Consider the following 13,218-nt stretch of genomic DNA (forward strand, 5'->3'; position numbering starts at 1 on the left):
TGGTTTTTGGGTCATTTTATCCAAAACCACCCGGCCTGCTTCACTGATTTCAACCAAACCTTCTGCGTTTCTGGACTCCCCTAGGACCCCCAGATGATATATCCGAGTTTGCGAGGAAATTTTAATTTTTGGTTCAAAAAAAAAAAATGTCTTTGGTCAACAAAATACTAAACCAAAGTAAGCCGCTGAGTGGCTCCTCCGTCTTTTCAAAATGGCCTGTTGTGGTTTTTTGGTCGATTTTCTCCAAAACCCACCGGCCCGATCTTCAACCAATACTTACTGCGTTGGACTAGAGAAGAACACATTCTTAGCCCATTTTAGGCTTATCTTCCACTGGCTTACTGTAGGATTTAGAAAAGACTTTCAAAATCTTTCTGCTGACTTATAAGGACCCTCTTAATGATTTAAAGCTTCAACATCCCATATCTGAAAGTAACTTAACATTCCTTACTGTCCTAACCAGAGCACTACGACTCCAGAACGCAGGTCTGTTAGTGCACTCCCGAGTATCTCTAAAAACAGACTGGGTAGGTTGTTGAGAGAATTCAGTACCAGGCTTCTATGATACTTATCTGTACTGGTGACGTCACGATGCGTTCCACCTGGCCGCAGCCATGCTGAGGTAACCGCTATAACCTGAAGTTAACCTCTTATGCAGCTCAGTGCTGCCACGTTCCTCTCTTCCAGGATATGAATCGATGCCATGATGTAGTTTGGACCATGGATACATTTATCATTTTGATGCCTTGCCTTGAAAGCCACACACCATTTCTGCTGAGTGTGAAGAGTCGTTGTCAGAGCGGTGCGCCACCGCTCTCTATCCGTTTTAAAAGCAGAAGTAAGTGTGCGTCCGGTAGTCTTTCGTGCTAATGACTGTCGTTCCAGGCCAGGCTTTTGAATTCATAAATTACTGCTTCAAGTCACAACTTACAACTTTGTTAGCGTTTCAGAGCAACCCTCCATCTACTGTTTTTTCCGACCATGTTTTAACAATGGAAAGTCACCTCCTATAACGGCCCACTCGTAACTTGCCACCGACGGTGAACTCGTACCAGATCGATAATAGGTACCACTTCCACGGTCGGAAAAACTAAACGAGTTTCCTTGAACGCCCTACAATAACAGTACCTCGTACATCTACGTAGCCACCCACATTCACGGCGTTTCCTTTCCTTGGTCTGCTCCAAACATCCTTGTGCTGCACACACAGCCCTGCATTGCCCGTTCTCCTTCTCCCTCATTGGATAAAAACTGTAGGATACGATAAAAGTTTTCTCTGAGGCTCAGAGCAGTGCAGCAGAGGGATCTGACAGACACCGTGTTTAAGACCAAACACTTTATTAGAAGTGATTGCTGTGGAAGACTATAACTATTTATCTCTCTATCTCGCTCTCACTGTCTCTTCTCCTAGTTACTTATATCTGTTTAACCAATATATCACGAAAATGCCAAATCAAATCATGAAATGCGCTATTAGCCCACTTCATGTTTAATCGCTGATCATTCTATTTTCATAAAGCTTATAAAATATCGGACTTTTTGCCATCGTTAACATGAGACAAAAGCTGCAGGAAATTGGTGTGAAGAAAGAATTCGGCAAATTCTCTTATCACGCAAAAAGGCACAACAAACAGGTTTTGCACAAGATTATGTATTAAAATATGTGCAAAACCTTATCCATCCCACAATCCACGCCATCTACACAGTTACGTTTATCTGCTGTTATAAATACCCAATATCCAGGACGCGATGACCACCACTCACATTAAACAAACCGTTAGGGTTAACAATTTCAATAAGGACAGTACTATAGTTAAGAATGGAATAGACGGGATGTGCCCAACGAAAGACATTTATTGGACAAGTAATATTTTTGGCCTTTAGGCCCAGGGAATGTAGAGTAGATCAGCTTAGAAGACAAAGTGATGAATGTGGAATAGCTTCTATTGATGAGGACATCCCCCGGGCCTTCCGGACACTGGGAGTGGTGGGGTAGAGATGATGCCTCTGCTGATATGGAAGCTCTCCGGACTGAGATGGAGATGCCTGAGTCCATGATTGAGGAGGCTGAAGGGGAGGAGGTGGGTCGAGGATTTATGCGGGCTGGTTGACAGCTGAATGAGAGTAGAGGAGAGCAATTTTAATCGATGACAGCGAAAGCTGATTGGAGGAGGAGAGAATGGTGGAGGATTGTGATTGAGATGAGGAATGAGTGTTGATGGGGTGTGTTTCAGAGGGAAGTGGGAGAGAGGAACTATGACTCAGTGAGCATGCGTGGGGAGATAGTCTTCCTGTCTGAAATTTGTCGCTAAGCTTCATTAACCACACTCAAACAGAAGCAACAATTGTGTAAACTGTACTCATCCAAGTGTTATTACAAGGTTTTAAAAACAGATATGACAGACACCTGTTCGTGGTCCTGTTGTGCGTGTGTAAGAAAGGGAGGGAGGAGGGATTAGAGAGGAAGGCTAGTAAAACCTGCTAGCTGTGTTAGCTGCTAATGTTAGCTACCGCGCTAGCTCAGGACAGGCGGTCTACAGTCAGGTAAAAGCTGCAGTTTATTCCTCAGATGAAGCTCATGTCGAGCCTCTCCGCGTACAGTTATCCATCACTGCTGTTGATTAGCGCTAATCAAAAGACTGTCGCTCACTCTGTTTCATCTATCGCTTGGTTTCTTTTTCTTGCTGCGCTGACCAGAGCGGACCGTCCCTAGCAAACGGTTGCTATTTTACTTAGCAACGATCCTGTTCCTTAAACAGGAAAGTAATACAGACTGGTTAAATGCAAAATCTAAGATGTAAATAAATATCAGAAAGAAATATCAATATAAATTATCGGAATACGATCCATTCAATAGAGCCATGTAATAAAAAAAGCGTTTTATCCACTATTTTTGTGAGATTTGGATGTCACAGCCATGGATGTATTAGGTCACCGCCATTAGACTGCCTTTGGAAGTCGGTACCCAAGATGGCGGCTTGTGACCAGCTCTGCGATACGCTGTGTGGACGTCACACGTGATAACTATCTATAATGTGGAAACAGCTCTCTCCATGGTCAAAGAGCAGAAGACACTCTAACTACATTTAAGTCTAGACTTAAGACCTTCATTTTTTGAAGGGCTTTTGTTTAGGGATGGTTCAGGTAGTCTGAACCATTTTATAGCTACACCTGCTATTGATAGCCTTTCATGTGACGTCACAGGCCGTATGGAACGCCACCCTGGCCGGTCAAAACAATCCACCTTCCCGTTGTCCGCGGCTTAGGACAGGCAGAAAAACCAGGAACACACACACTTGCTCCCTGCTGCCTTCAAAAATAATACCGGTGTTGTTGTGGCCCAACTGGGTTCTGTTTTTAACTGGGTTTACCGTACCCCCCCCCCCCCCCCCCTCACCGAACTAACAGCTGTGCTGCACTTACCGTCCGCCCAGATTTGTCACAAAGTTCACAATTCAAGCCGCAGATTCACATGTTACTGACCAGCCAATATGCGTCTTGTGAGTAGCTTTATTCCTCCACACGGACAGTCAGCGCCCACATAATAGATCCATTAATTTTAGGGCCAAAAAAGGGGTCAACGTTAAACAAATTGCCAACAAGAAGCAATACTCAACTGATTTTGTATCCTCAAATCATGTCACTGAGTGAGGGAAAAAAAGCCCCGAAGAATCCCATTAGGGGAAAGTTTTGAAAAACACAAAACATATCCCATTTATACGAATATAAAAAAAAATTTGCACGTGTATAGGGTAAATTTTTTAACCTTTAGATATCTCCATGAAAATTACTGAGTTGATTACTGACATTAAGAAACAAAATATGTCATTACAAGTTTTTTGAAATTCTTTGTTAACATGAGCCAGATTTGCATAAATGTGCTATAATCTGCATAAATTCCACCGTTTTGACGGCACATGTATATATTGAAGTTGACTGTGGTGGTACCGGCATGAAATTGGAATGAGTTGACTCACTCGGGTCAACCCGACAAGTTGAACCACGTTTAAATTTCAAGATGACATGACAAATTTTTTCAAGGGACAGCCACATCTTAGTAGAGCAGGTATGACATGAGCCAACACATGCCATAATCCAATTACGTATGGCTTAATTTGCATACATACAACACCTGGATCTAAAACATTGAGTAGAGCAGGTGAAAATGTCTTGTTCAATCTTGTATAACACAATAATATGTTAACAAGATTTTGAACAAGACACTTTTTAACTGTAATTGTTCCCCCCCCCACTCCCCCCCCCTCTAATATGATATTACAAGTTAAAAAGGAATGGAACCAATTTAGGCTTCCCATGAGATTTAATAGAGACGGAGCATGTCATACCCTGCCTCTACTAAGGATGTGGCTTGTCTTGAAAAATTGCCAGTCATCTTGAAATTTAAAGTGTGTCAACTTGATCGGTCTTACCCGATGGAGTCAACTTCATTCCAATTTTATTGCCGGATATGGTAACACCACAGCAACTTCATAATATACATGTGCCGTCAAAACGGTGGAATTTATGCAAATTTATACACATTTTTGCAAATTTGCTCATGGTTAACAAAGAATTTCAAAAAACTTGTTAATACATTTTCTTGTTTGTCTTAATCGTCAGTAATCAAGCTCAGTTATTTTTCATGGAGCGGGCTATCTAAAGGTTTAAAAATTCTTACCATATACACGTGAACAATTTTTTTTTATATGCGCCTATAAACTGGGATAGTTTAAGTGTGTTTTTCGAAACTTTCCCCTAATGGGATTCTTCGGGGCTTTTTTTTTCCCTCACTCAGGACATGTTTTCGAGGATACAAAATCAGTTGAGTTTGCCTTCTGTTGCCAAATTTGGTTTAACCTTTTCTCAATTATAAAATGACTGGACTATACTCTCACTCTGCACCAAACATTGCAAAGTTGCACACTATGACAAAGCCTGTTCATTTTAAAGTTTACATGAAACTAAAAAAAACTCTGAAAATACGATAAACATTATACGAGTCATCGTCCTCGACCACCGCCACGGCGCGGTCCCGACCCCCTGTTACCGTGTTCTGCCGCCCGCGGAGCGGGTCCGGTACTGTCCGGTGGCGGCGGTCTCGGGGTCCCGCCGCAGGTTACCATCGACGGTCCCTCCCGCTTGCATGCGGACCGCAGTCATCGTTGCGTCCGGTTAGCGGTGCGTAGCAAAGCTCCGGGAGGGTAAAGGCGGGGGCAGCCTTGGTCACCGTGCAGCCCAGCTAAGGGCTACTGGTTGATGGTTTTGTGGTGAGAGGAGCAGGGAGCCTGGGCTCAGTGGGCTGGAGCTCAGTCCTTGTGAGCTCAGCGGAGCTGCCGGTTCCAAGGACGGTGTTCCCGCTACAAGAAAGTTAAGGTTACATTTCTACCACTTCAATGAGTTCAGAAACATTATTTTAAGGATAAAAAAACTACAAAATGGGGCTTATAATCAGAAACCAGTTGAGCCATAACACCGGAGGTATTGGTGCATAAGCGGCTGTGGAGGGATGATGGGAGTCTCCACCAGGTAACGTAACATCGCCCAACTCGAGCTTGGCAGGGAACTGCGTCATCTTAAACAGCTCGTTTACAGCAGCTGGGTGTTGAATATGGGTCACAAGGGGCCCAAAAACTGCTCAAAGTTGTTTTTATATCTTTCTCTTCTCGGCCTGCTGGACCAGTTGATTTTAAGTCAATTACTCGGTTGTGCTGTCCATTGAAAGTCCGTATGCGCTGCCTATTTTGGAATGTTGATTTTGACCGCCTAGGTCCCTGGATTAGTCGACAGGCACTGAAAGCTATCAATGGCTACTTAGAATGCGGGGGACACAGAGGGGATATCAGTGAAAGAGCAGAGATCCAGCAGGTAGAAGCAGAAGAGAGAGAAGCAGAAGTGGCTCCTCGCTCGATCACCTCCCCTCCTCTCTCTCTCCTCTCTCTCCTCTCCTCTCCGCGTCCTTCCCCTTACTCCTCTCCTCTCCTCTCATTTCCCTCCTTCCTCTCCTCTCTCCTCTCTCTCCCTCTCCCCTCCTCTCCTCTCCCCCTCCCTCCCCACTCCCTCTCCTTTCCCCTCCTTCTCCTCTCCCTTCCCCTCCTCTCCTTTCCCTCCTCTCCCTCCATCTCCTCTCCCCATCCCCTCTCCCTCGCGAAAAACTGCGCAGAATTTTTGCATTAAAATCCAATGGGACGGTTTTGCGGGAAAAAAAGATGGAAAAAAGACCTGTCATTGGAGTTGTAATCAACGTTCTACTGCTCAGGCATTACTTTCACATAGTGACTTCCATTTAAACTTTAAACAGTAGACACAAGCTCTTGTGTATTGGCGTATTACTCCACGGTTTTGATAGAGGTCATATAGTTTTTTGATCAATCCCTGATCAATGCCATGATCATTTTTGGATGAAAGAAATTATGAGATTATTATAATGGGTGTGTATTGCACGGACATGTTCGTTGTCAGAGTGTGTTAATCATTCGGTCTAGAGTGGGAAGATGCCAGAAAAAACTCCCGATTTTTTCTTTTCCAAACTCCAACCGGGGGGGGACCAATTTTCACTCTACATCCATATATTTCGCCACGTTTGTAGACAAGCCTCATCCTCGATCTCTTAATCTGCGCAAAATATCAGTGTGACTACAGAATTTAACTATGAGCCTCGATGTGCGGCCACGTCTGTCTCTGATTCCTCATTGAGTCCAATCAAATATGTTCTGAGAGACAGAGAAGAACGGCCTGATTTTTTTATATTTTAAACTGCCAGAGTCGCACCAAAATATTTACTGTAGATAGGAAACACCAAATCGTACCGAATTTATTCAGTAATGTCATTTAGAGCAAACGCTTGCATCTTGTGTTTTGTTCTGATAGGATGTTACCGTTTTCTCACCCTTAAGCCTAATTATGTGAGACCGGTGCAGAGAGGCAGAAAAGGCTCTTTTTTCTCCTACGTTTCTGTCTGTCTCTGCTCTGCGGGCGGGCCCTACTCGCCCGTGGATAGTAACCTCTCTTTGAATCCTCAGGCCAGAGCTCGTGAACTTCATTAAACTTTCCACCTGGCGCTCGATTTAAATGTTTCATAAACACAGACACAGCATAAATCAGACTGACACAGGATGCAGTTCTTACTAACTATGTGTCAATCTAGTAACACCACACAACACACACAGGGACTCTCAGAGCCAGCTTCCGATGTGACCTCTACAGTCACCACACACACGCACTGACAGCAAGTCAATTTTCGCTAATGTGGTTACAGCTCCTCCATATCAGTGCGTTTTAGAAAGGAGTGATCGTTGGTTTTTTGTGGGTACTAGTCCTGATTCAGCTCATGTCTTGACCTTAATGATCGTGGTGTTGATTCCAATGTTGACAGAGTATGGCACATACCCGTCAGTTGTTCTCCTTTGTGTTGTGAAAGTTGTTCCCAAGTGTGCCAAAAATTTCGTCCGAGAGGAATATTTTCTAGTTTTTCATGATATGGATGGTGTATTAAGAGTAAAGATTAATTTTTATCTTTTTGGAATGTAAATATATTGCCTGATGTGCGTTGACATTTTAATTTTCATACTGCAGTTCTACCTTTAGGCCTGATCTTCATTTCTGTGAGTTGATTGTTTCCTCTCATCACAGAAAAGCTGAGCAGTTGTCATGATCATCTTTCTTAATCACTATTCATAGTCAAAGACTTTAGTGTGATGATGCGGCGTGTATGATTGGATTTGGGTGTTTTGCTTTTCTTGAGGTATATGTTCAGGGAGCAGTGGTGCTATTGGTGATATGGTTCAGCGCTGTGTTAGGGTTGTAGGTTTCGAACGATGTAAGTCTGGTCTGGATGCAGCTGACTGCAGATATCTACCTTTTATAAGGGATGCTAATTCACAGTTTAATATGTAGGATGAATGATGCTAACAGTACATAGTATGTTGTTTGTGATCTAGTAGATATGAAATGTAAAAAAATATATTGATTAAACAGCGGTTCAGCCAAAAACACAACCAGCGTGAATGTGTGAAACACTTTAGGTATGTTTACTAAATTCCGCATACACCCGCGACGTTTGTTCCTGCGAGTAAGCTTTACATGACTAATAACGCATGTGTAGGATTCTCACTACATATGTAAAATTTGTTTAAATTTATTTTTTCCAATTCAGCTAAGGACAGATTCCTTGATTAGTGCAGTGTGCTGAGTTCGTGCAATGTGGCTATGCATCCAGAGAACAGGATAATGTGATGTGGACATGATGTTAGATGACACGATGCAAAGTGTGCCAGAGTCAAGGACAATACATGTGGACAATGTGGACAAAGTTAACCAACCAAGGCAAGGCAAGGCCATCTTTATTTATATAGCGCTTATCCTCTCAGCCACGTAGCCATATTATCATTTGCGCATGTACCAACGATGATCATACTCATATGTAGCGATGAACCTTTTGACATAAAGGACAAAACATATAAAAAAAAGAAGCATAAGACAAGAATAAAAGCAACACTAGGAAGCAACTAGAATACACCATAGTTAAAATCGCCAACAAGAAGCAAACAGACTAAAGAGTGTAGTAATAAAAATAGAGATAAGAAGTAGATAAAGTGTTTTATCGTTAAGTTCTCAGACTGTATAATGTGAAACGAAAAGAGAAATGTTTGTTTAAGCCGCACTGGGATATAGTAGTAAATGGCTGACATTAGGGGGCTGATCTCAGGTGCTGCTGGTAGTGTTGGTCCAGTTGTTGCAGAGCATTAACAGCTTATTAATGCTGCTTCACCATGCCGCCATTGCGTGTTAATACTGATGACTTCTAAGTGCGACCGAGCATATCTGACCTGAGCAGTAGATCTCAGAGCTCTACGGGTTTTGACGTGCCTACTAACATGTTAATTCTCGCGATATTCTGGTACCTAAAAACCGCATTCAGCGCGCATTTTGTAATAAAAATACAACACCAGGATCACCTGGACGCGCTAGAATAGACATGAAACTGTAGTTTTATACAATTCTGGTTAAAGTAATTCACGGCCATAGTTCGCATATCCACTCTCAAAAGGAAGTTTCTCCAGTGATATGCAACTACGAATAATAAGACATGTAAAAATAGACTAAAAGCATGTAAGGAAAACGAACGTGCTTTCGCTGATAAGAGTATTTTAACGTATAGCCCCATCTGTAAGAACGAGCCATTTGTACATGGTAAGATCACGATTAACTTACTCAAATCTGATGTGCTCATGTTTACTTATGACTATTTATTTATTTATTTGTAACTTTTTATTTGTAATGCCATTATTGTGTATCTTGTATGATTGTCATTTTTGTTGTCCGCTATGTAACGTATATCCCCCTGTGACTGCTTTGTCGCAGCTGTCTATACTCTCTAGGATAATAACGCGCCATAAAATGCCCTATTGTCTGTAATGTGTTTTGTAGATTATTCTCTGTTACATGACTTACAGATAGGAAGATCTCACACATTTTTTTGTTTTTGTTTATGCAATGTTTCAGTGATCTTGTAAGTATTCTGTTTTAGTAAGTGTGGGTAGCAGGCACTTATTGCTGCCGAGTCAATGTCGGTAGCATTGATCTTACTGACCTGTAAAAAACACACCACTTGACACCTCGCGTGAGAATACAAAGGTTAAAACAGATGGCCCTCTCCGCAGCTCCAGATTCCACTCCCAGATATATAGTCCTTTCAAAGTGACGATCGTCTGACTGGCCAACTCAGGGGACGGCAGTTTTCTACTGCTGTGACTCGAACGTCTATCGCATGTAGGCGGACTGCCTGAGAGCTCGTGCGGATTGTTGTTTACCAAAGAGCTAAAGTAGCAGAGTAGCATTGTGTAGGGAGGGGCTGGTAGGAGGGAGAAGAGGCGAAAAAAAGTGTGAGTGTTGAGTAGAGCCGTGCTGTGTCCCGTCTGTCCGTGAGCCAGGAAAGGCACCGCATGAGGAGTTTGGTCCGTTTTATTCTGACCTAAGCGTACCAGGATGAAGGAGGAGAAACTGGACCGGTGAAGATTAGCGACCTGGGTATGAGAAAACGATCCGGAGTGATGTGAGGAGAACACAGGACCAGGACTACAACATAGTAAAGGAGTGAGAACAGTAGGACCAGACTGTGGTGACTTACCAGGGGTGAGGAGCAGCACTGCGGTCAACAAGCCGGGTCAAGGAGCCTCCGGTCCGTTAGTTTCAGGTCAATAGTCCACAGGTCTGTGTTTATGTTTTTTTTCAGTGGGAGGCCGAGAGTCAATGAGATGAAGACTAAAGGATGGATTAGCCGGACTAACTCTACATTCCTTTGTTGGTTCCTACTTAAATGTAGAATAAACTCTAACCTGCCCTACTTTAGTTCCTGGCTGTAGCGTACCTCACGCTTTCTACATATCAATGTTTATTACTTTTTGATACAACAGTTAAGTTATCTCGTGTCTCGGTCCCAGTTGTTCGAGCATTTTGACTTTTGGACCTAAGAGCATGTGAGCACTGCGACTTTTTACACGGATGTGTTATTATGCACTCCGACTGTTCAGAAACTGGACAGGAAGTTTAAGTCAGAGCCAGGCTCCCCATACAGGAGTACTGCCTCTCTTACTCTCTGCTGCATTGCTGCTACAGGTTAGCAAAAGGAAACGGAACTTATAATAATTTTTCGTGTTCTTCTCGTGCGTGGGATCGTTACGCAAAAGGGTAACGTTACGGCCCTCAAAAGCGCTAGGTTTTGCGAGTGCTGCCCTGTATGTAAGTATATTCAGATTTTCTTAGTGATAAAGCTGCGCTACGCACACCTGCAGGCAAACTATTGGCCAGCCTTTAGTATGTGAGTTCACAATAGTTTCTCGTTACTGAAGTTGTGCTGCCAGCTCTCCCATGAATCAGTACTTCACGTCCCTCGCATGATACACGGCCAGTTTATAACCCTTAGCATGGGTCAATGCGCAAAACACCACATGAATGATCTGACATGTCAATGAGCCTGACGTGCTCTTGTTTCTGTCCGGTGTTTGTTCCGTGCGTGACGCTATTAGTGTCAGGTGCTGATATTTGTACGCCATAACTAGTACCTTGATGTTGATATAGTGTTCTGCACATGTGAGCTGTATAACATTGGCTCCTGTTCTGGCGGTCAGCTGGACCATCTCAGAGCGCACTCGCGGGTCGTTGTTTTGGGCGCTGCCTCTCCTTGCTGTGGACTCCTGGTTCAGCAACACATTAGTTACAACAATGACATACCAGTTCTAATCTGTAAACCAGGTCATTAACCGTCATCATGGCTCCCTCTCACCTCCTTTTTCTTCTCATGCAGCTGGTTGTCCGTGGTGCCTAGCATTACGCACTTGGGGCTGACCTCACCGCCGCTGTATTAATTTACAGTAATTAGACTGACCTTTTGTCATGAATCGATTAAAACGTTTGAATTAATTAGCAGAATCAGTTACATTCTGAGGGATGGAGTCACAACATGACACTTCTCTTGATAACTATAGGAACTAGAGATATGTAACAATTATAGGGGTTACGATTAATGGATTTTTTTTTTCAGTTCTTCTGGACTCATTTCTGTTGCGGAGCCAGTAAGAAATGAAAAATAAACAAACTTTTGTGTATCTGCGCTAGTTCCTAGCGGTGACTTTGTGGTCTTATTTTCCGACAAACTACTAAAAAAACTTAAGGACTATTTTTCTTTTTATGTCCTCACTTTTATCGGAATTCAATCTGGATTCTGTGTTTATTTAGATTTTCTTTATTTATTGTTTTTTTAAATATGATTATTTTTTCTGGTTTCTTTTATTCCTTTTTATTGACCCTTTTTTATTTTTATTAGACTATAGCACATTTTGAATGTTTGTTTTTACCTGATATTAAACGATGGGGAATGATTAACGCTCGTTATTTCAGATTAGATTAATTTAGTCTTTTAGATCCGCGATGTAGATTAATGTACTGATTGCGGGCGCACGGACAAAAAAAAAAAAGTTATCGCTTTCCAATTGTTTTTTTTATGTGTTTTGTCGTTAAGTTTAGAGCCGACTAATGGTAGACATTAATAACACGTGCTGATCAGCGTCTGCTCTGTCTCAGCTGATCGCGCTCATATGGAGGTTAGAATACGCTTCTCAATTGCTTTTCCTCAAGAACTGTTTTTATAGACGAAGTGCAGCCAAACACCAGGCTGTAAGAGCAGAGGAGCAGCAAGGCTCCCGTTCTGACAGTCTATGCTGTGGAGCTGCAGGCGAGCTGCAGTGTGATCAGACGTGCGAGAGCAGCGAGTTTCTCATGCCTCTTTTTTTTTTTTTTTTGTTGTCTGTCTGTTGTAGTTACTAGTGTGATGTCACATCTATGTACCTGGCGTTTAATGTAGCTTCATTTATTGGTCTGATCTAGACCTTCACATGGAGGTGCTGCCTGCACATACTGTCAGTTCCGTACCGGTAGTAGAATTTTTGTGACTCTCATCATAACTTTCTGCTGTAAATGTGGGAGTTATTCTGAATTTTTGGCAGTGATTATTGTGTTGCGACTGTGTTTCGAGTCACTGCGCCCTCAATGAGTTGACAATCGTATTAGGGAGCTATGATTTAACAATATATTAAAGATAATCCGGATTAGTATTTAGATCGGATCAAGGTTCCGTGTTATCGCGCAGGATTAACGGATTAATTTTATCTTCGTTGAATTTTTTTTGTGAAACGGTTTTAATCATGTTGTCTCATCCTCCTAAAACGCAATACAGAGATTATACGATGTAGCTCTGTTGTGGTTTGTGTAGCTGTTCTAAAATGCGGCTCGTCGAGCATAGTTCATGGAGAATAGTTAGTTGAAGCCTATATCCTCACTGCGAGGTCGTGTCTGTTTGTACTGCCTATCAGTCCAGCCACGGCTGTCGGGATATTCTGATCCCCCGAATCACAGCCCGGCCCTGTTTATTACTAGTTTTTGTTACGTGACTGCTATCTCATACTAAGACTGATGAGAAGTGATAGAATAGACTTTAATTAAAATATTTTTTCCATGCGACGAAGTATCTTTTTAGACCCCAAAATGCCCCCCCCCCCCCCCCCCCCCACACCCAGCAAATGCACGTTCAAATGTTTTAGTATGTTTGTGCGTTATCTCAAAATTAGTTTAATATGGTTCATAGCTTTGTACAAAATAATTTAGTTATCTCGCCTCTACAATATCCAAAATGTTACCTGTCCTTTATGCCATGGATTTTCCTTG

The 13,218-nt window shown here is 42.6% G+C and overlaps 1 protein-coding gene across 1 annotated transcript in view; it reads right to left on the reverse strand.

The window, feature by feature from the left end:
- LOC146980516 (uncharacterized) overlaps positions 1–13,218 on the reverse strand; it is a 528,771-nt gene that overhangs the window by 38,621 nt on the left and 476,932 nt on the right. The gene's annotated exons all lie outside the window — the stretch shown is intronic.

Source organism: Trachurus japonicus, chromosome 9 (genome assembly GCF_045865225.1).
Source record: "Trachurus japonicus isolate A0001 chromosome 9, Traja_1.0".
Lineage (NCBI taxonomy): Eukaryota > Metazoa > Chordata > Actinopteri > Carangiformes > Carangidae > Trachurus > Trachurus japonicus.